Below are 22,445 nucleotides of genomic sequence, written 5' to 3' on the forward strand. Positions count from 1 at the left end.
TACACCAACTACGCCGACGACACCCAGATCCTCCTCACTCTCACAGGTATCTATGACACCGACTCCCTGACCCTCAACAACCTCTACAACACCATCCAAGCCTGGATGGCCGACAACGGACTAAGCCTCAACTCTGACAAGACGGAACTCCTCCTGGTAGGTTCCCCCGACACGCTAAAAAACCTAGATGTCCAATTTAGCCACTTCACCATTGACTCCATTAAAATCCCAGTCTCCGATTCTGTCAAAACTCTGGGAGTCTACCTGGACTCCAGCCTATCCATGGATAGACAAGTCAACGCAATAGCATCCGCAGCTGCATATCATGCTAAACTTATCAACGCAATCAGGCCCTTTCTATCCAAAGAGAACTGCACCAACATAGCCAGAGCCATCACCGGCTCCAGGCTAGACTACTGCAATGTACTCTTTCTTGGAACCTCCAACAAAAACTTAGCGAGACTACAAGTAATACAGAACAATGCTCTCCGGGCAGCCCAAGGCATTGCTAAAAGAGAACACATCTCTGAAGCCAGGAAACTAGCCCACTGGCTCCCAATAAAGGAAAGGATCGTATTCAAAGCCCTGACACTGACCCACAAGTGCATTCACTTCACTGCTCCTGCCTACCTTTCTCAAAGGATCCAACCTGTCTCCACCACCAGGCCAACCAGATCCCCGTACACCAACATGTTCTCTGTGCCACTAGTGAAAAGAGTAAAAGCGGGTGGGTTCAGCTTCCCCTACCTCGCGCCCACCCTCTGGAATGCCCTACCTCCCACCATCCGTGGCGAGGACTCCTTCACCACCTTCCGCAAAACACTGAAAACTACCCTCTTCACATAAGGACCGACACATCAGCACAAATACTTATCATTTAGGTTTGTAATTATAGCCCAAATGCTATATTTGTAACACAGTATGATTTCCTGTACTACTCATAATGTGTCAACAATCGCTATCATATGTACCATGTAACTAAGTTATTGCAAGTAACAGCGCCTCAATGCCCCTGGGCTGCTTGCGCGCTATATAAATTTAAATAAATAAATCAGCAGGGATGCTACATATTGCCTCCACATCTCCTTAAGCTAAGTGGCACTCTGCGTGACCCTATCAAAAATAGAGGCTCTTCCCCCCCCCCTTTCACATATTTTTGGAGAATATATGCCAAAAGGATTGTGCGTACACTAGAAGGCAAAAGCTTTCCTTAAATGGTTCAGGGCCAACTGTTGGCTCTCTACAGCCGACAACTTTGTTTCCAGTACATATCAGCAGCCTCTGCCTCTTGGCTAAGGTACATATGAACAATGCCTATGCATTTTTCTTGAACAAGCTTCTGTGGTGAAATTTTAAGAAGATCCTTCACTTGGTCGAGCGCAGTTGCACGAATGACAATCCTTGGTTCAAGGCTGGTTGGGGCTTTGCTCCCATTTTAGAATGAATATGATCAGTACAGCGAGTTTATGTTCGGGCTAGGTTACATTCTTCCTCTGATCTATATGGCTGCAATGTTAGAATTGCATGTTTTTTTATTGACAAATATTTTATCATGCAACCTTTTGACTTCCTGAATGCTTGGGTGTTAATCTCTGGTATGATATTGAGGACGCATGCCTTTCGTTTTGACTTTGCGTCAGGTACTTTTATATCCCACTTCTAATACCACATGTGGTGTATTATGAGAAAACAATGGTAAAGAACAGTGGTGCACACCTATAGGTAAATTGGAAATTCAAGTGGAATAGTTAAAGTAAGATGAGGTTGGTTAATTTTTAAGGTGCGGGGGAGGAACCTCCCGTCCCCTGCACACTGTCAGGTGTTGACATGAAGCCAAATACTGTATTGTTTACAATAATATTCAAATATAATTTTAAAGCATAGTACAAGCAATTAATATCACGCAAAGAGAATTTTTGGTTTGAAAAATATATATAATTCATAGTGATCCATATACAAAATATGTGAAAAACGTAGGTAAATGTACAGAGAAGCAAACAAAGATTAGTCAGTTTTCTAAGGCGAGACATTGAGGACTTGTCCCCCTTCTTCAAATGTCCAATACGGACTGTTAAAGAACATAATTGCATTATAATCAACATATTGAAGATTCATAATCGATAAAGTCTATTACTTAAGGTTATCAAAAACATTTGTCAACGAAACCTTTTTGAATGTAAATGTCTCTGCAATCCATTAGACAAAGCATGTTAATGGAAAATCCTAATGAATACACTAAATCTCTTAACATTTGTGGGGAATACACAAGAAGTGCATCTCTACTGAAATATGAGCATCAGGTTGCTTGAGGTTTACAATTGCACTGATTGAGCCAGAATTCTAACTAAATAATCATTTGCAAGGTCTGGTAGACAATCAAGGGCACCTTAAAAATTAACCAACATCATCTTACTTTAATTAACTATTCCAACAGTTGAATTTCCAATTACCTATAGATGTGCACCACTGTACTTACCACTGTTTTGTTCGCTAGCACCCTAGTGTGGCACAACTCAGTGATAGCACCCCTTCATTTTGACCACCGATTTAGAGAATGTCCTTCTCCAGACTTCATGAGATTACCGATAAACATGCTACTACTTTAGCTTTCAGTACAGAAGAAGCAGACCATATTTTAGCACTTATTAAAAACACGGAAAAGACATTGCAGGACCATAACAGACTAATACAGAAGTTGGAAAAACTCATTAGGAGACAAATCTCGCAAGAATTACATGCCAGTACATTGGTGCAGTACTACAAGGCACAAAAAATACCTAGAGACCTTAGGGTTTACTTAAGACCGACTCTCTAGTGAGAATAAGGCTTTTGTGGCAAGGTGGGATCAAATTCTCAACAAGTGTTCATTGGATCTGATATTACTGACCATAGAGGAACTCTAAAAATCCCTGACCAGTATTGATAGTGACATCACTACCTTGAAAGACCAACCATCACAATTCAAATCAGCAAAAGATCCTTCAGAACTACTTGAAGAGATTAACTCCAAGTTAGCTAATTACAAAACAGAAATTGAACAAAGAAAATTCAAAAGAGATATTTTTGACTATTTGAACGAAATAGTCTTTAATTGGCAAGAATACTACCATCAGAGGAATCTTAAACCTAATAGACCACAAAATCCTGGGTCTTCAAACTCAGGTAATAGCAGTGACAGCAGCATTGGGCAACAAATACAAAAACACCCCAACAACCCAGTGGCCGTAACCAGGTGGAGGAAACACATTGCCATCGGATAGAGAAACTGACAACACTTATTTATTTTTTTTTTTTTTTAGGCATAAGAGAAACAAGGAGAGGGAAAAAAATAAAAAAAAACGAACAAGTAATCACTAGGAACTTGGTAGTTAATATTTCCACCAAGATTCTCTCTACTGCCCAACTTAACATACTTAACAGGGGCTTATCTTTTGTCCCGCCATGCAGCACCTCTCTCTTTGAGGAAACAAATCTGTCTTCTGAAAATCATGGATAAAAGGGAAAGCCGGGATGTTTATACTATTGGATCTGTCCACGGCTTTCGACCGCCATCGACCAAAAGCGTTCCTACTGTATCTCAGGAATCAAGGCCACTGTTCCAAAGATGCAGTGGATTAGGTTCAGTCCTTTCTTGCTAACCGGGAGTCAAATATTCTTTGGGGTTCAGCCTTCTCCCCCATCTCACCCGTTACTTGCAGTGTTCCTCAGGGTGCCCCCATCTCGCCCCTTGCTATTAATCTCTACGATCTTTTTGCTCACTTTTGGAGGAACAGGGAGTATTTTTTACAAATTATGCTGACGATACTCAGCTAGTCATCGAACGGTGTGTGGACGACACTCTGGAACGCTTTGCCACCCTCTATTAGAATCATGCCCAACATCTAGTCTTTCAGGAAAACCTTGAAAAATCTTTTCAGGTAACTTCCTTGGACATAGATATTCTATCCAATATATTACACTCTTTCTGATACTCCCACTGTCCAGTCCTTTTGTTGTCCTTACTTGTTGTGCCCTGATGCCTGCAGCGCATTATAAATACATTATAAATAATAAAAATAAAGTGTATTACCTCCCTCTGAATCAAGTGACGGAATATAGGTACTTATAAATAACTCAGAGACAGAAGTCCAGAACCGAGAAGATCTAAACTCAAAAATGGTAACAGCTTCACAAGGAATGTTCTTACACAAAACAATTTGAAAGATTTTCATGCGAACCCGTGCTGTCATTCTATAATCAAAAGGTAGTACCAACGATATCATATGGAGAAGCAATGCTGTTCCTAAAAAACAGGGACTGGACCAGACTTGAACGTATTCTGGAATAAAAAAGTCCTGGGAATTCCCATGGGGATACCAATTCAAGTCATACGACATGAATTAGTTCAACTTCTCTTGGGAGTGAGAATAAGATGGAAAATTCCGAGTCTCTTTAGGAAAATAATTTAGACCAGTCAAATATTATTCTAGCCACCATGCAGCAATTATTGAAACCCTCCAAGCCAGCTTTATCTTCAACATGGGAAGTTGGCATGACCTGGTTAAAGGAAGCAGACACATCAGTCGAAACACTGCTACACGGACCAGAAAAAGCAAAAAACATGTTATGGAAAGCAGATTGGTGCAACGCAATTGCTGAATGTCACAAATATAAATGCTTTAAAAATCATCTGCATAAAATGAGAGCATTAAACCCATTTCCCAAATACTTGTCCAGATGTCCATGCTGCATAAAAAATGGTGCGTTTTTAAGGATGAGTAACCCTCTGGCAAACCAGAGAGATAACAGCCACAAGACTAAAGCTAGGCGAGGCACCCAAAACATGCCGCTTTTGCAAAACAGAAACCGGGACAAAACACATTTTGCTTTGTCATGTGCAAAATTGACAGAGTTGATGTTGATAAAACATTAAGGATTTCAGGAATATCTCCAAAGATAAAGCATGGTCATTCATTTTGTATGGTAACCATATAGCATTGCTTTTAGATACTGCAAGGGTCTTACAAGATATCAACATTGAATGCACTTAGTTAGCATCTCTGTTTAATTCAATTGAAACAATATGTATGAACAAGTATTATTCACTCTATTATTCATTTTAAAAATATATTGCGTATTTTGTTTTTCTTTGTTATATTCTTGAAAGGTTGTGAATGCAACCAAACAAATAAAAAAATATTTAAAAAAATAGAATAGGATAAGAAAATCTAATATCCTCCCACAAATGTATTCACATCTTCCTATCCTGCATTCAAGGTGTCCTAATCTGGGAGATTTGGACACCACTATTGACTCCATAAACAAAGTGTCCAGAATGATTTTACCTCCTCTTTCAAAGCCCCGTGGACAGGTAGTACCAAAAAAAGGGGAAAAAAAGGGTCCATGGAAAATCCTGGTAAGACCAAGAAGGCAAGCAGTGCACACAAACATTTTTTAAAAAAAGTTCATTAATAGGCATAAGGAGATCAATCATGGACAAGAGATATTAATATAAAAACTTGATCAACCATAGTAGGGCTCATGTAACCAATAACTGAGAATTACTTCCGTTTGCAGCTGTAAATAAGGATACCAAAAATGTTGAGAATTGGTGAACCAATGGTTTAATGGGAATGTAGAAGAACAGGAGGCATGTATATGTTATGTGGCGTCTGCACCAATTTCTGCACTTCATTTGGAATTTTAAGGCCAGCAAAGCATGAAGCTTTACAACGTCCCTGGTTTAGGCAGGTCAAGATAATTCTGCAGGAAATTGGAGAATAGCTTTGTGAGAGAAAGACAATAATCTCACTAAAATGCCCAAACCATTAATGAAGGAGAGGTTTCATATAAATGATACTAGGGCAAAGTTTTGAATGGTTGCCAAAACAGTTTTATCAATAAAGAACAATTTTCAGTATGAACATTATATAGATAATGTGTCCGATTTTAATGCAAGAACATGTATTAAAATGTCTAGGTATCTTGATGGTTGCAATGCTAGGAGAAAAAAATGAATCTGGCACAAAGGCCTATATTTAGCATGTCTGACAAACCCTAAAATACTAATTTGTCCATCATTTAATGATGGACGTAACAAAGATCTAAGACTGTGGCTGAAGAATAAATATTCACACAGACGGCCATTTGAGAACAAAGGCAGCATTTACTGGAGTAAATGTTCTACAAGGTGAGTCAACCAGCTGGAGGCTAGGCACCCAAACTGGGTCCGAAAGCAAAGGCTCAGAGATAAACAAGGGTGTTTTTTCCTGGTGAGAATCATCATTTTTCACATCGGTGAACAGACTCATTTTCCAAGGTGATTTCTCAGGATTCATCTGGTATATTGTGTTCTTGACAGCCAATAGTAAGCACTAGAGAGTCCCTTTCCTTCAGAAAAATAGAGGTTTGGAAAATGTTTCCCCAATTAATCCACGGTTTGTATGATCTGAGAGGCAGACCAGGCCATCGGATTTCCAACCACCAGATCTGAAAATACCTAGGACGAGTGAACTTGTTATTAGTCTTCTTATTGATTTTCTGTTCTGGAGAAGGTGGAACACTGACATGTGCATCAGTTCAATACATTTTGTCATCAATCTATTTTCATTGTTTTGAGTATCAAAGCAAAATAAAGGCAACATACACAAAAAAAGTATTGCCGGCACCAAGTTGCAGTATTAACTTAGTGTTCATTCACTGGAGAAAAAGGCAGTGTAGTTAGTGCAGTTAGTGCAGATTGAGGGTGATTTGGCCAAACTTTCGTGCACCCGTAAAAAGACGTGCTGCAGCACGATGTACTGTGTTTAGGGGAGACGAGTGAGCAGTAGGGAGCCCTGTCAGGAGGGCATTCCCCTCCGCCCCCCAATCGATGTGCAGAACCGGAAGGACCTGCACTACGGTCCAGAAGTCCTGCAGCAGTATGAAGGGTTTGATTTTGCAACAGGTGGAGATTCAGAAACAGGCTGTTTGTGCCTTCTTGGTTATGTGTTTCTGTGAGAACAAGCTCCTGTCAATTGTGAAGCCAAAGGAGTTTGCAGAGTTCAACAGTTTGCGATCAAATCCTTTCAGATGCATATCATTACGCTATTGTTGGACAAGTTGTTGTTTAGCAGGCGGACCGATCAGAACAAATTCCATCTTGGATGGGTCTATTTTGTGGTAGGCAGTCTACATCTATGACTGGATGATGGCTAGGTAATGGCATAGACGAATGATGCCTTGTGTGCCATTTACTCATGTACAACTGAGTATTGTCTGCGTATTAGTAGATCACTATATTGGGATCTTTGAGGAGAGTACCCAGAGACTCCTCAAAGATTAAAAAAGGTTGGCAAGAAGATGGATCCATGGGGACTCTGCAGGAGGCATGGAGTGGGTTAGAACACACTCACCAAGTTCATCTGGACTGCCCGTCTGTCCAAGAGGTAGGAGGTAAACCAATTCAGCAGAGTGCAAAGTGTTAATCACAAAGTGATCTTCGAATAATGGATCCCACAACAAGACCACCATTTGGCAATGATCATTTCAGACCACAATAAATAAGAGACAGATTCAATTCGGCCTCCAAATAGATCACTCTATTGTAATAAAGGAACACTGTGCTCTAGACCCATCCTTTCACGAAATTAAATGTAGTCTAGGGACTATATTTTTTTAAAAACACAGAAAAAGTGACCCATCTACCATAAATAAAGCCAATCCCCAGTAGGACTGCACTCTGCGTTAAAGGATAAACATTCGCTCAGCAACTCAGTTGACACATGCACAAATCGCCCACTCCTTACTTGCCAATCATTTACCGGTGGCTAGTGTGCAGTGCAAATTTCGAGGTCTGCGCGGTACTACTTGATCTTCTGCTGATAGTTGCTTGAGAATGCATTACGCCCTAAATGCACCAGCAGCCAGTAAATAAGCAAGCCTTTGGCAGGACTAGAAAGTCTCAGTTTTTCATAAACTTGCAATACTTTTCACTCGAAACAGGAGGAACCAAAAAAATATTTCAGATGAATACCATGGCAATGCCAACAATCAACGACAGGGAAATCGGTCCCGCTCATAATACTTTATACGGATGCACACACTGAATTTGGAAAAGGATCCAGAGTTTAATGTTAGAGAGCAGAAAATACATTGATGTTCAAAAAGAATTCAATGCATTTAACTTCGATAAACTGAAGGAAGTTAAGAGTCGTGGGAGATTCTATGTGAAGACTGTGGCACATAATTATTGCCATTACCCTAATGTATTTATTTATTTGACATTTATATAGCGCTCACACAGCCCGCAGGCATAGAGGCGCTGTTACAGGAATTAGTTGCGTAATTGTGCTTTTTTTTGTCTTAGTTACGTATTTATAACGCACTTAAACACCCAGAGGTTTCTAAGCGCGGACCCGGGATCGAACGTTGTTGCTTCGTGTCGTCTTGCTTCCAAGACGCGCACGCTGCCGCTGAGCTATCCTCCCGGGACGTATGTATGTGAGCAAATTCAGCTGAGAATCAAATGAGGAAGCTCAAAGTGGTAAACTTCTACTCCATTTCTTAATTTCAAACAATGAGCACATATTTAGACTTTTCAAAAGTGCAATTATTTCCACAGAAACAAAATCAGAGTACAAACCAGTTACTCTTATATGCACACCCGCAGAAGACGCAGATTGAAACGCACCCGGTTTCTAAAGTGCAACAGACAAATTGTGTCAAGAATGGCGTCACCATTTTCAAGTGGGAAACAGAACATTAATCATTTCAACACATCAAAGGATAGCACAGCTCCAAATTAATAAACCAGTTATATTTCTTCCCCGACGATCAGTCAGTTACAGAAAATGGATAACTACATCAAGAAATAAAAACATTTCCATTTTATTACAAGACTTGAAGGTTATGTTTCCAAGAGCCTCAAATGGTTCTGTTAAAAATAAATAGATCCTTGGTACAAGCAGCAATATAAGGAATATGCCTTAACCCGTTTCAAATTTTAAAAATGTGAGTTACCAGGTATCTCACAGAAGCATAGTTATTAATTGAACTATGATCCCCAAACAATTCAAACTCCCCAACATAATGGAAGATCTTAAAGGCCATCTAATAAAGGAAAGTCAAACAGGATTTGGAAAGGTTTGGCTGGAAATCCTATGACCGCTGATGTCACTCGAAGTAGTATTTTACATACCGAACCCCATACGGATACAGTAGTATTTAATGTACCACCTCGAAACACATTTTTCATTAATTCAAACCAGAAACACAACCACCCCGGGCAATACCACTGTGGGCAAGCGAGGGAGCATGGTATAAGATACCAAAATAAGAAAGACTGCCCCCCGCCCTATTCGCTAAGAGGTGGTCATAACACTTCAGTACAAATTAAAAAATCTCTGCAAACCCACACCCCATAATCAAACTTATAAGCATTCCTTCGAACAGTGAAATACTCACTAGTTTAAGCTGTACAGAAAAACAAAACTGTACATTAGAAAGTTAGTAAGAATTAAATGTACAATTGTAACATTATATTGGATGGACTTCTGCAAAACAAACCATTAAAAACAGATTGTATATATGCAATTATTTTAACCTACAAATATATTTAGACGGTCCCTGGGAGGCCACCAACGGGAATAAATAGTAGGTTTTTTTTCTCCCTTATTGAGAAAATGTGAATTAGATATACACAATTGACGCTTTAATGTACGAGTTCCACGTCAAAATGTCCCCAAAAAAAGGCAGTCATGTCAAAAAGTCACCGGAAAAGGCAGCACCGAACATGCCGCCATTCTAGCATTTCATATTGTCTCCTGGATTCCATGTAATGGAAGGGAGGGGACCCCCGAGGCCCCGATCCCATTATACGTTCAAGGGGAGCACCCCTTCCGTATAATGGAACTCAGCGACTATGTGCGGCCACAGCTTTTTCCCTGGAACTTTGTCATGACTGCCTTAGGGAAAGAGCAAAGTGGTGTATAGTTGCACACCTGAAAATGATCCAATACATACAGAACTAGGTCTATTTAGAGTTCAAAATTAATATTTACCCTGTGGGACAAGTGAAGCTGCGTGAAAATATAGGTCGTAACGGTCCTCCGTTTGGATATATGTATGTCACTCCATGTATCTAGTCCAACGGCAGCGGCAATGATGTGGACGCTGCAAAGAGAAAGGATAACTCTCTAAGTATAGTGTTCATCTGACGTTAAACCGTAAAAAATATGCCCGCTCACTCAATTGTATGGCAATTTCAAAGGCATTTACTCGCAATAACGAAGCAGTATTGCAAAATGTTGCAGAATGAAGAACAGTGACAGCAGTCGCCTAGTCCTCACGATCTTTGTTATTATGGTAACCAAGCATGGAAGTAAAGGAAGGACAATCGAGTGGAACGAGTATAGAACGAGTACTGTAAGTGCAGACTGTAATTCTGTAGAATCTATCGGAACAACCTATATAGGAAAGATGTTTGGTATACAGTTAGCCACCATAGAGAGTGGTGTAGAACAACTAAATAATGACAGAAATGAATGGCAACTGATATAGTAAACAAATGTGGCAGATCGATATTCATAAATGTTATGCCTTGCCAATGGTTCATGGAATGCAGTACATTAAGCCTATTCTCTAATATCCAATATGAGAAATGGGAATCAATTGGAGCCGAATTTAATACTTAAAGAGTATGTTTATCATCAATCGTCACTTTCATGGTAAATTATTTAAAGAAGTAAATATCTACATACATTTACAACATTAACAATATTGAAGTAAAGAGTTTATAGAAAATAGCCATATTGACAGTACCATTTACTCTCAATGTAATGACACGTAATAGACACATAATTGAAGGCTGCAATACAGCAAGATATATGGTACAAAATACATAACGTATAAAGATGGAGATATCAAGAAGTAGTCAGTCAACAAACATAGTGGAACAATATGCAACCAATAACATTATTAAATATACAAAGACAGTTGGTTCACTGAGCTTGAATGACTACAGAAAAAGTACAAAACTAAAGTTACATAAAATAGCCAGTACAAATGAACTAAATCAAATGTGTTTATCATAGAAAACACTGAAGGTTGAACTCCTCGTTCATACGTCTGGGATGTACTGTATCCAACAAGTGGATCCAATGCATTTCTCTTTGTACAAGTTTCTTTAATGCATTCCCACCTCTAGGTGGGGTGTGTACAACCTCCAGGAAAATGAACCTGGTCCGAGATAAATTGTGCCTGTAATCTTTAAAGTGTCGTGCAACTGGTGATTTGGTGTTCTCGTCATATATTCGATTTGCGTTCAAGCCATCTCTCTGGAAGACTGGAGTTATGGGAAATTGTTTGGTCAAAAATTCCTTTGTTCTGGTAGAAATCCATTAATTTGCTTCTGCTCTTTCCAATGTGGTTTTGATGACTTCTTTGATTTCCGAGATGGGATCTCCTTCAAGTAGCATATGTATTGTCGTCAGTTAATACATTCAAACAACTGGCATGATAGAAGGTGGAGTCCATCACTACTATAGCCCCTCCTTTATCAGCTGGTTTGTTGAGACTTTCGTCCTTGGTTAAATTTTCAATGAGTTTAAGTTGTTTATTTTTTATATTGATCATAGTTTTCATTTTGAAGTTAACTTGGCTCATTTGTTTGGTGGCTTCATACTCAAATTAGGAGCTTTATTATTAAAGCTTGGATTAAAGTGACTCTTGGGACGAAGTTCTAGAAAATCCATTAAAAAGTGGAGTCTTGTTTTTCTAGCGGTTGAAAAAGAATCTGTAAACGCATTTTGCATATAGTTTCTTACGGTTAATTTTCTCCGAAAATAGATTAGAATTAAATGTGGGTACAAATGACAGACCCATGTTGAGAAGTCTCAGTTGTTGATCAGTAAGAGGTTTACTGGAAATGTTGACAATGTTGTCAGGTTATTTTTGGTTGGATCTTAGTTTTTTAACGGTTTAGCATCCGATGAACACTTTACTTGGAGTTATCCTCTCTCTTTGCAGCGTCCACATCATTACCGCTGCCTTTGGACTAGATACATGGAGTGACATAAATATATCCAAACTGAGGACCATTATGACCTATTTTCACGCAGCTTCACTTGCCCCAAAGGGTAAATATTCATTTCTTGTACCTCCATGTTGTGAATGGTGCGCACACAATTATTTGGAGGCGGTCCTTCACAGGTCTTTCTCTGCCTTTTTACATAGGCATACCAAGAAATGTTCCTCTATCTTCCACTTGATGTGGCTTTCAGACAATTTCTATTCTCTCAGGTAAACACTATTTCCATTTAGGTTGAGACACCATTGACTTTACAGTCAATTTATCTTCACTGTTTAATTTCCTCTGCTATCATTCACCATTTAAGTCAACAATTGGTTTTAACTACTAGTATATCTCCATGGTCATGAACTCTCGAGTTGTTAATGGTTACATTCTGGAATGGCATTTTTTGAATTTTCACACTCTGAATACTTATTTAATTTTATAGTCACTGTGATGTTTAATGAGATAACTACCTGCACAAAAAACATGTATAAAAAAACTATATTAATTGTACATTATGTTGTATTCTAGATTTAATCGCACATGACAATGGGAAATGTTGCCAAAACACGTTGTGCTTTTCATTTTTGGAAATATAAAGAAGAACTTATTACAGAATTGGCTCTACTGAATTTATTATTTATGAATTTGGCATATTACATGTACTATTTGCAAAACCAGTTACTGACTTTTTCAGCACACGGTGTGCAGGGGACGGGAGTGCCCGGGTCTAGTCAGACACCAGCTTGCATTTCCTTGCCTTTTTTAGGGGACATTTCCACTGGAAACGAATGTGGGTGGGGTTCACAGGCAGTCACATGATATTTTTCTGCAATATATTTTAATGTTTTATATGTACATTTAAGTAATAACATGGTTACGAATAAAGAAATTGTATGTAAAATTGATGAAAATTTGAAAGCTCGATTCATTCAGCCAAAATCATTATATATATTTTTTTCTCCCCAGGAAGTTCTCTCGGACAGCACAATGATAACACCATGGGGAGAGCAGCACAATGGAAACCTCTGCTCTACTGGGAACTTGCATACATCCACAAGCTCTCCCTCACCTCCAGTCGCCCTTTAACTAAGTCCCAATTTCAGACATCAAACTTGTTCCAAGGAAACACCACAATTCCACTGCCAGCTACACAAGCTTGTGAATGCGGCTGCATGATTTTGATGTGCCACAGTGGATCTTTTAACATGCCCACTGTGCAGGAATACAAATAATTACTTCACAGATCATGCCAAGGGGTCATATGGACTGCATAGAAGTGGCAGGACAGCAAGAAGCAACTTCCATCTCCAAATTAGGGGCAGCATCCCTGGCAGAATTATCCAAAATCGGGAACAAATCAAGATTGAACATAGTGGATTACAGAATTTGAATACACAAGGATGCACAGGTATCACAGCAGATGCGCATGATCCATATCCGCAGAGCAACCCCTGCCCCCTCCAGACTCCCACACATCTAGAACATAGTCAGGGTTTTGATTCCAAATAATAAAAGCTTGCGGTACAGTTACATGGCTCAGCACATTTCCATTTTAAAAAATAATAATGGTGGTGATCGTAGCACTTCAAATGTACTGCTCGGATCATGTCAGAGTGGTATCCAAAGAGAGAAATATTTGTGAACATTAGCTCATTTTGGTGAAATACCAACACAAGAATTTTAAAATGGCACTAAAGCCATACGTATAAATACACTACAAAGGGAATGTGTCGAGCCGTGGGGCAATGGACAAAAATCCACTGGCACACCCAACGAGCCAGTCAGTCAAATAAGTCGGAGCCACTTGTCACTGTGATTTTGGCTATTCCCAGAAAGAAAAGATTGACAATACAGGTCAAAACACAGGCAGGCCCCACCCAGGGTGCAATCTCTACTTGCAAGCGTTATAAGAGATCGAGGAGTTTGCTGCACTATAGTCCAGTCATTTACAAGATGTACGCAAGCACAATCGAGCGTCTTACCTGAAGGTGCATACTTTGGGTCGGCAGCTCACTTACCAGAATCTAAAAGACTGCGAGAGAGTGTGGCAACTAAATCATTTCTCTCCACCATGACTTACATTGTGAGAGCAAATAAGGATGGCAAAGAGGAACCAAAAGAGCATGTGATGACCAGAAAAAGCAAAGAGGATGCACTGTACTTGCCACTACGATGCAACACCAAAGAAAGCAGGGTCCAAAACTGAATTTTAACGATCTTATTGACAGCATGCTGTTCATTACCTACAAGAACACCAAATAAACCCATATTAAAGATATTAGGCCTTTCAACTCAATGACTTTAGGAGTGTACGCACAGAGAACAATCTGTATTTTAGTCAATGCAAACTGTGGTCTTTCTATAGAAGACTTGAAAAGCCTGTTGGCACCCATCGACAGTGATAGAGTTCTTCAATTGAGTGCAATACATTCCCATTATAATACCCATGCTGTTAAATGTTGGAACTCTGTCCCCACTGTAACCAAGTTTCCTACAAGGAACAGCGTCACAATGCCTTTGGGCGGTCTGTGCACTATACAAATGTAAAAAATAAGGGCAGGCCAACATTCTTACATTAAAAAAAAAAAAAAATCAGGCATTGGTCTTCAAAAGTTGGGTGTGCGCATTAAAAAGGTCTGAGTTAGGCATTCTGCTGCATGATATGCCTCAGCTCTTACTAAGTGGGCATGAATCCAATGCAGGGGGTAGCATTACTAAATACATGACCAAATGCAACAAGTTATTTTAGAAGCACGTTTTTCTGCATGCTGTCCACCTAGACTGACAAAGAGCCTGTTAGAAGAGCAAATGCTCTGGGTATGCTCCCAAAACACCAAAAAAAAAAATTCTTTAAGGCTCACACGCCCAGGTCGTGAAGAAAACTACCTTCGGTTTAAAGGGTGGGTGGGTTCTAAAAGCCCTCTTATCTTGATGAAACACTAGGAAACGTTAATCAGAACATAGGGCTTAAAGCTCAAGGCACCATGTAAGCAAGTGACAGCCACAAGAAAGGCAATCTTCTATGACAGTTACCACAGAACTGAAACAATTGGTTCAAATGGTTTGAGAGCCAATGCTTAACTTATACATTGTGAACAAGTGAATCTTTGCTTGCTCCCTGAATGATTTTCAGGTTTACGGCCACACAACCGCAAGTTTCTGTAGGCCAGGTCATCAGGAACCATGCAGCTAAGGAATTCTGCTAAGGGGGGGTGACAGGGTAGCACCCGCTGCTGCGGTAACAAAAGTTTGAATATCTGAGGAATCATCCACGATTTCCTTGGTGACAGGGAGTAGGCACTGGCAAAACAATATGTTGTGCCACCAGGGGGTCTGAGCTTCCCAGTCATCGCCTCCAAGAATTGGAAAACCTTACCGCCATCTCCAAGAACCATCACATTAGGCCTTCCACAAGCACCTCAAGACACTGCTTTTCACTCATGAAGTGACTGGGGCGTCTCATCTCCCAAGTTCGCCACATTGGGATACTTCCGCATTTAAGACATTGCCGCAAATCTGTTTTGACCCGTTACTGTACTACCTGTAACGGGGCCTCGATGCCTCCAGGTTTAGTGCGCTTTATAAATTAAATAAATTAGTATCATGAAGCACGACTGTACACCTCAACTAGAATAGAATCTTGGCTAGCAGAGGTAGGTGGAAAGGTCTACAGGAATGGCCTGTGATAAAGGAAGTGGACTACATCCACCTCCACAGGAGACAAAGTGTCGTCTGTTGCAAAGACGATTACAAGGAGAGCCTCAATCTTCAAAAATCTGGTGCATCACAGAGATTCCACTTGCGAGCGGAAGGCAGCCAGGACACGTACCACCAAAAGGAAAGTGTGGTGTTGCATGGCCCACACCCGTTGCTCAAGAGAACAATTGGACAGGGGAAAGGAAGGTCTGGCATGGCGCAATTCCATGGTGCAATTCCCTGTCTTTGGATCTGGCCATGAAATATCTGCAGTAAACATTGACCTGTGAAGTCACCGGCAGAAGTCCTTTTGTGCGTAGGCTTTGACATGACTGCCAGCAACTATGCAGTTATAGTACCTGTGAGCTCTTTTATCAGTGAAGATGTGACAAAGTTGGGTGGAAGACTTAAGTACAGCAATTCATCCTGTGCGCCTAGTAAAGTTGCATTGTGAAGCCAAACTTGCTGGTGTACACATGTCTCTAGCAGTGGCACTGCTATAGTTTTTGGTCTACTGTGGTTGGTAGGTTCCCCTGAACCAGTTGCGCGTCAGTGAGTTTAGAAACAGGTTTTCTGAGGGCAGATTGCCTGCAAACTTATGCAATGCCTTTCCAAAGACAGCATGGCATGCTTTCAGAATGCCATACAAATTGGCAAGACATTGGTGCAAAAGTGTGTCACACAATCCAGTAAGCAATCACTGGGCCAAATGGACCATTTGAAAATACAGGTTCTACACAGCTCATTTTCCTCAATGCCTACGGGGTCACCTAAAGAATTCGCCCCACCCAGCAAACCGGCTGCAGAGAGATTAACAGAATGCATCACACAGCAAAGCAGAATCTAGTGTTGTATGGGCCAGAGTACAGCTGCCCAAAAAATTGGGGTAAAATGCAAGATTAAGACCGCTTACCCCCTCCCCCAGGCCCCCCCACTTGTGGAGAAAAAGGCCGGCACGAGAAAGTGTGAAGAGAGCAGCATCCAGCACGCAACCAGAACAACTTAGGGAAGGAAAACTGAGTAACAGCAGGTACATGCAACTGTGGGTCCCACAGAGGCATATTGCTTCAAAATTATTGCTGTGCATTAGAGTAACCCAGGTCCAGCTCTCCATCCTGGGACAATATCCGAAATATATGAATTGCAAGGGGTGGGACATAGGAATACAGGGGTAAATTCTATTTACTATGACAGCAGTGTTTAGGGATAATGGAGTGTCAGGTCAACAGATGTGTCAGAAAGGCAGCAAATAGCAAAGCCAGCATTGTTAAATAAGCAGATTCACAAAAATGTGAATAACCCTTAGCGTATAGACTTCTGAAAGAAATCCGCCAAGTACGGCCACTGTACAGCTTAAATGGGTCAGCAACGCTCTTGGACTCACAGTATTGCATCTCAAATTCCTGCCAGCAAAACAAACTGGTGATGCTCCTGTGCAACCACAACCGTGTGCGAGTTTACAAAAGACACACAAGTTGGTCTTCATCAGACAACCTCATCCACCTGCAGAGGCTCCTGCTCTAGACATATGGGTTCTTAACACAGAAGAGATAGGTCGACATTTGGAGTTCATATAGAAAGGCTAAAGTGAGGTATAGCAGCCAGTCTACGTTCAAAACATAAAACATTTTAAGCCACTCGATGCTGTTTTTTGCTTAAATTGCTTTGTACGTGCATATTATGAAGCCACGATCCTCGTCACAGAACGTAGATTTGTTTCACATAGGTAGTTTAATGGTGGGTAAAACCACATTAGGGACAGGTGCAGTATATCACATGCAAACGGGTATAACAAGCCCATATAATTTACGACGACAGGTAAAGATGTGAATGGGTGATGAACTGAATCACTGTATTACAGCATTGAGAGAAGCAGATGCTGCAGAGGGGAGGGTGCGGCTGCATGTCATCTCCACAGCCAGACCGTCATCAACAGACAAGCAACTGTTTAGCCCATATTAAATGAGTGGTTCCTCATCTACTAAAAGATAAAGGAGGAAGCATTAGCAGATCCACTTTGTCGATTGCTCTGAGAAAAGTGCTTTATTTATATTTTTAACGCGCTCACACAGCCCAGAGGCATTGAGGCGCTGTTACAAGACTATGACTTAGTTGCACATTTATAACGCACTTAAAACACCCAGAGGTTTCTAAGCGCAGACCGGGGGAATCGAACATGTGTTGGTTCGTGTCATTTTGTTTCCAAGCCGAGTACGTTGCCGCCGAGCTATCCTCCCGCTTGATATTATCTTCCCTTGATTATCCTGCATTATTTTAACAGCGCCTGTAAGCAGACAATGCAAAGCCATTGATCAAGGCTTTGTATGCGTGCACATACAGGATTTACAATGCATGAACTGTAGCTGCAAAGCAACAGAGCACTCCAGTGGTTTCAGGTAGGGCACAAGGGCAGCAGAGTTTACAGGGAAGCAAAAGGGAGCAGCAGATCGGGGAAAACCTACAAAGTAGGAAAGGTAGATGGGCAAGATATTCTTTGGAGATAAGGGGCTGTAGGGCTTTCTTGAACCACATAGATTGGAGGGCACCAGTCAGAACTCTCCAGAGATCAGGCAAAGGCATGGCCTTCCAAGTTGTATCCCTTCTTGGGCCTCTAGGGGTAGTGAGCTTTTCGGCAGAGTACTGCTATGGGGTTGATTGCTTTGTAGCTGATGCGGGTTGTCTTGAACACCACATATCCTTGAAGGGTTAACTAGTGCAGCTCCTTGAATATGGGGTTTTGTGGTTGTATATTCTTAGCTCCGTTGTGATGAATACTGCAATGTTCTTGGATGCCAGGGGGACCAAGGTGGCATCTGCAAGTCCTACAAGCACAGAGATGCCACTTTCAATGTGGGAATGTAAGATTTTTTTGTATGCAATATAGCCTAATTTCCCCATATTTGTGTGCTGATTTTATGCAACAATTACACATTTAGATAGAAATGAAAAAGACAGTTTATCATGTCACATTCAGTACATCAAACTAAATACCTATTAAAATGTTGCATGTTTTTACCCAGTCCTGGACAAAGATAGTTTTTGGTGGATAAGTTCATGTAACCCAGCTCGAATACAAATAAATGTTTCTGAATGAGAACATGTTACATACAAGTGTTAACCAGTATCACATTTGGCTTATTTCCTGTGCAATCGTATACCAAGTGCTTACTAAATATATTGACAGCTTGCATCAATAGCCATACTTTGAGGCAGCTTGCTTGCAACTGTAGCATGTCCCAAACCCCCAATAAACATACATTTACAAAGTATATAAATATCCAAATGATGTACGGCAAGCTGATACTGGAGGGAGCTGCTTTAATTTTAGAAAATAAATCGTACAGAGTTGAGTAAAAACCATAAAACAGCCAAGCAGCTCCTCAACAAGACAAGTGAAGAGTGGATAATTCCCACTCGTTCGCTAACCTCTTTTATGAGCTTTCACCGCCCATAAAAAGATATGGATCACTGTAAAATATAAACTTGATCCGCAACACGAGGATAACCATTTCTATAATCTTAACAAAAACATACAAGAAGCTTTCCTAGTTCTCCAAAAAAGCTTCTATATTATCTAGGAATATGGCAAACTTAACTATAGAATTTGCAGGCATTAAAATTCAGATATATCAGTATGTGTAACAGACCTCTACTAATGACTTGGAAAATAGACTCCCCCAATAACTAATTCTGATAATTTATTTTGTCAGAAAAAAAAAAAATCACTATTTTTAGGACTCTACACATGGCCAAGATTGGTTGCAGACACATCAATTGATCATTTCAAATATGCCCCCCCCCCTTTATCTTTGCAGCAAGTGAAAACTAAGGGTGAGCGCATTTATGCATGCACACCTGAACTTGCAAGTCATGTCTACATGCATTACACATTTTGCAGTGGGCTTTGCGTATAATAAAAACCGTTACAAAAAAAAACGCAACTAAAATTCCCAATGCAACATATTGCATAAGAAAAAAATTACGCAAAGACATTCATTCACCTTAGCAAATTCTTTAATTGTCAGTTTACAGTCAGCATTTGTTTAAACCTTATGAACGGAAGACAACATGTAAAAAGCTGTACTGCTTGCAGCAATTACACTGGGGTGATCAGCTTTGAGGGTAGGACCAGCCCTGACAAAGAACTATACTATCATAAGCCTAAACTAATCAATGCAGTATCCCCATAAAAAACTTACATTTGAATCTATCAAGGAAATCACCATAAATGTACTCTCAATTAGGCAAGAAAAAAAAAAAAAAAGGTATTCGCCATGGAGTGTTTGAACAGGGTCAAAGTTCTTGTTCCAAGCTGAAACGGGGCTGCCTTAGTCTTAAATAGAATATATATTCACTGTGATTCGGGAGACAATGAACTTGCCACATATTTAAGCCACTTGCATCCGGGAATGAATATTGGTTGTCCACATGCACATGGTACACCACTTCCTTCTTGCCAATAGTGATCACTCAACAATGGCGAATGCTTATTTAGGAGGTCTGCACCGAGACCTAAACGGTGAAGATTCTGGAGATGGATATTACACAATAACTTCAAACTTTGGCCCAAAGAAATAATCTGCTCGATGTGAGATTTAGGCTACCAAGCAAGCCAGCTCTGGTTTCTGAGCTTCAGGACATCGGAGTGGTGAATAAATGGCAATGTCGGGACCATAGTTTTACGGAATCCATTGGCGGCATTCAACGCTGTAGCCCCCTAAATCCTCCATGGTCATCTTCAGTGCATGGGCATCCATGGCAGGGGTCCCTTTTCTAGAAGGACAGATCTTTGGGAGCGTGACTGAAACAATCAGGCCAAGTGAGAAATGTGGGCGTTTTGACATTCCGGTTGAGACTCTCGATGCCAGATTAATGACAATGTCAAGACTAGTGTGTTCCAAATAAAGTATAAAGACAAGAGTCCTCACTTTTTTTTGGCATTTTCAGCTGTTCCAGTCATTGACCGTCTGTGGACCAGAGTTCATTTTAAAAAGGTATGCTGCTTGATGTAGGTCAACCGTGGTGTTAGACCATCTTTCCCAACTGATAAATAAGTTGCCCCGCCAAAGCACTGCATTCTTCCTAGTAACGTCTACTGGACACCCCCGGTTTTCGTCCAACAAGATGGAGGTGAAGTTGGGTCGGGTTGGTCGTCTCTTTCTAGGAAATTCAACACCAGTGTCTCAGGCTTCAGTATAACGAAGTTAGATTGTGCCTATATTGAAAAAAGCATATTTTCGAAATACAGCAGTGTTCTCTGGCTCACTGGTCTCCATAGGGCCTGGTAAGATATAAGAACCCTGAAGGTGTAAGTGAACTATAACGATACCCATAAAAGAAATTAAAACAGGCATTAACGTGTAGTTGGCAGTCCAAATAAAATCTATTATTAACAGAATTAATGAGACGTGTTTGATGTTTTGTGTCAAATAATGGGTAATCCATATGAAATCAATGAGGGGGGGCTATACCTTTCATAATGGGTACCATTCTTATCCAATTTTGTGATTATAACTGCATAGACATTTAAAATGATGGGATGGAAATTGATAATTGAGTTTGTTGCAGAATATATATAAAGACGCAAAGCTCTAGTTTGCATTTCACATAAACGTTGAATTTGTGAGATGCATTGTACTATTGCCTTGTCACCCAGCGATAGCCATGCTTTCTGGTGATGTGAGACACACACTAGCTGCTTTGAATTTCAATACTGGCTATGTCTAAAAGCTTTCTTTGAACAAAGTCAGGTGGAAGTCTTTATAAATAGCTTATTCCCCATTAGAAATAGATCTATTCCGCTCAGCTGTTCTGTTTAAGCAAGCCAATAAACAGTTTACATCATAAACAAAACCATCAATTGTCAAAAGATGTGGGATCACTTGTTGAACGCAAGCCAGTTATTGTGACCTGCACAAGAAGCCAGTGAATGGGACTTGCCGGCAATCTATTTGCTGCAGAGCCTTCGAAGTAGGCGGCTTAACGCAATTTGTCTATGGACTGAACGTGGTTGCAGCATCGACTATCCATTTATGTCACATGAACCACCAAATGAATATCTCTTGCATGACCATTACAGCTTCTTCCATATAGGCATTGATTTAATCTTTTCTTCAAGTTTACATCATGCAAATTATTTCGTTATAGGTTAGGCATAGTTACATTTTTTGTTTTGTTCCTTAAAAACTTTACAAAATATTCACTTTTACATTATGCATTTTTCAGTTTCTTACTAGTTATACTATAATTCGACAATTATACTTATACATACTTCCAATAATTTACCATTACATTACACTTTTCAAAATCAACCTCAGTTCAACCTAATTCCTACCATTGTCGAATGTCATAATTCGTGGCTCTAAAAGATTTAATAAAACTTTGTTAAAACAAACATCAGTATTTGCAAACATATAATTTCATAAAATGTCTAAGTGTAAAATAAATGTTCTCAATTCACATTACATCATTATTTGACCATTAATACATACAACTATAGTAGTAGTAAAATAGAACCACATACAAGGTTAGCATCCAGTTCTTTGTTAACCATAGAGGAGACTTGTCTAAAGTGCAAATCTATCTGCCCCCGTATTCACAGCCGGTAGGAACTTTGTCATTGTAGACCACAAGTGATAAAGGGCAATATGAACTCTGTCCGTATTCAAGCAGTAGCTCCAAAAGTCAATACTCTTAATAAAGTTGTATTCATTAA

At 40.1% G+C, this 22,445-nt stretch overlaps 1 protein-coding gene across 2 annotated transcripts in view; it reads right to left on the reverse strand.

Annotated features, from left to right (window-relative positions):
- Window positions 1-22,445, reverse strand: part of LOC138520752 (uncharacterized) — a 243,520-nt gene that overhangs the window by 211,272 nt on the left and 9,803 nt on the right. The window contains exon 2 of one of the 2 annotated variants that reach the window (XM_069633036.1): window positions 10,020-10,131. The exons of the other annotated variant lie outside the window; for it this stretch is intronic. The gene's annotated coding sequence lies outside the window, so the exon portion shown is untranslated. The remainder of the gene's footprint in view (window positions 1-10,019; window positions 10,132-22,445) is intronic. 2 annotated transcript variants of the gene reach the window in all.

This window comes from Ambystoma mexicanum, chromosome 13 (genome assembly GCF_040938575.1).
Source record: "Ambystoma mexicanum isolate Mex_15411 chromosome 13, UKY_AmexF1_1, whole genome shotgun sequence".
NCBI lineage: Eukaryota > Metazoa > Chordata > Amphibia > Caudata > Ambystomatidae > Ambystoma > Ambystoma mexicanum.